The sequence below is a fragment of the Prunus avium genome, unplaced genomic scaffold, assembly GCF_965620075.1.
Source record: "Prunus avium unplaced genomic scaffold, drPruAviu1.hap1.1 HAP1_SCAFFOLD_369, whole genome shotgun sequence".
Classification (NCBI taxonomy): Eukaryota; Viridiplantae; Streptophyta; class Magnoliopsida; order Rosales; family Rosaceae; genus Prunus; species Prunus avium.
In genome coordinates, this window is record NW_028276970.1 from 35,001 (window position 1) to 37,500 (window position 2,500).

Below are 2,500 nucleotides of genomic sequence, written 5' to 3' on the forward strand. Positions count from 1 at the left end.
GTTGCCTTCGCCTTGGCATGCCGTGGCCTTGCCTCGCCATGCGATGCATTCCGACAAAGTGACGCGAAGCGGAAGCCTATCATGGCGTAAAAATGTCGACAAAATTTTTCGACATTTGAATAATGGGGTTTGACAAGGTTTGAAAAATTCAATACAAATGGTAGGCTTGAATGTCGACAAAGTGACGCGAAGCGGAAGCCTACCACGGCGTAAAAATGTCGACAGAATTTTTCGGACCTTGTCCTGCCATGGGCTGCGCGCAGCATGCCGGCAGCCTGTGCGCAGCGTGCGCACAGCATGTCGGCAGCGTGCGCGCTGCTGAGACTGTCGACAGAAATTTTCGAAACTTGTCCTGCCATGCGCGCGCGCAGCGTGCGCACAGCATGCCGGCAGCGTGCGCGCACCATGCCGGCAGCGTGCGCGCACCATGCCGGCAGCGTGCGCGCACCATGCCGGCAGCGTGCGCGCAGCTTGCGCGCAGCGTGCTGATTCTGTCGACAGTGAGGCTAGCGAAACTTGTCCTGCCATGGCGTGCGCGCAGCCTGTGCGCGTAGCTTGCGCATCTGTCGACAGTGAGGCTAGCGAACTTGTCCTGCCATGGCATGCGCTGTGCGCAGCCTGTGCGCAGCGTGCACGCAGCTTGCGCATCTGTCGACAGTGAGGCTAGCGAAACTTGTCCTGCCATGGCATGCGCGGCGCCTGCGCGCAGCCTGCGCGCAGCATGCGCACAACATGCGCACAGGCTGTGCGCAGCGTGCGCGGAGCTTGCGCGCAGCTTGCGCATCTGTCGACAGTGAGGCTAGCGAAACTTGTCCTGCCATGGCATGCGCGCAGCGTGCGCGCAGTCTGTGCGCAGCATGCGCGCAGCCTGTGCGCAGCGTGCGCGCAGCTTGCGCATCTGTAGACAGTGAGGCTAGCAAAACTTGTCCTGCCATGGCATGCGCGCAGTCTGCGCGCAGCATGCGCGCAGCATGTGCGCAGCATGCCGGCAGCATGGTTCCAGGTTTTTTCAAATGTCGACAGAATTTTTCAAATCTTGTCAAACCCCGTTTTTATTGAAATTTCCTCGCACAATAAGCTCCCCATAAGTAGTCTATGATTTTTAGGACCTTCTCCAACTTACAAAACTAAAAAATTCCTCCCGGATTTGTTTTAATGATTTTTTCAATTTTACGACTTCTAAAACTAATAAAAAATACTTCCCGACTTCAAAAATTTATGAAACTTTTTCCCATCATAGATTGCATGTTTCTTAGTATCCCTGCAAAAAATCACGTCCAAATACCTTGTATTGAATTATTTAGAGCCCATTATGACTCCTCGCGCATAGGTGATGTCTCTTCCTGTCAAAGGGCTAAATGCATAAAATGCTATATAGGGGGGTGTGTGTTGCCTGCATATGCATGGCAGCCCATGCCTTCCTAGCTGCAGCCCCCTTCCCCCACGCCACACCCATGTCATGTTGCCTCGATATGTTGCCTCGGTATTATGGGTTTGGTGTCGGGGTCGGGGGGCTGCCACCCATGGCGGTGGTGGCCGGAATCCGGCCGCCGCCACCACGCCGCCGCCATGGGTGAGGGAGGAAAAAAAAGGCGTGGAAAGTTGCGAAATGGGGTTGTCTAGGCTATTTTTTGGCATGGGAGAGCATGGAGTGCTAGGAACTCCTTCTCAAATGCACGGGCATGTCGACCACAACCTCATTTCGCAACAACAACCACCCGTGTGGGGTGGCGGTGGGTGGATAGTCGCGGATTGGGGCTTGCCAAGCCAATGTTTTCAAAAAATTTCATCAAAATTAAAAACAAATGTTTTGTTGCCTTCGGATTTGTGGGCGAGCGGCGAGTCGGAGTGGAGCCGGTAAAGTTTAACCTCGGTGTGCACGGTTGTTTTTAGAAACTCAATCCAATGCCGGGGACGTTGAAAGTGACGCTCTTATGAGTTGCAAACCCGCAAGATTTAAAGAACCTTTTCAAAACAATTTCAAACCAACAAGATTTAAAAACAGAAATTTTCATCAAAATGAAAAACAAATGTTTTGTTGCCTTCGGACTAGTGGGCGAGCGGCGAGTCGGAGTGGAGCCGGTAAAGTTTAACCTCGGTGTGCACGGTTGTTTTTAGAAACTCAATCCAATGCCGGGGACGTTGAAAGTGACGCTCTTATGAGTTGCAAACCCACTAGATTTAAAGAACCTTTTCAAAACAATTTCAAACCAACAAAATTAAAAACAAATGTTTCGTTGCAAACAAATTGTGGGCGAGCGGCGAGTCGGAGTGGAGCCGGTAAAGTTTAACCTCGGTGTGCACGGTTGTTTTTAGAAACTCAATCCAATACCGGGGACGTTGAAAGTGACGCTCTTATGAGTTGCAAACCCACAAGATTTTAAAAACTTTTTGAAAATGTTTCTTCTAAATGACACATTTTGATCCTTGGCAAGTGCTCAATCCGTAACTATCCAATCACCGCCACACCACACCGGTCGGGAGTGTGTGAATGGTGTGC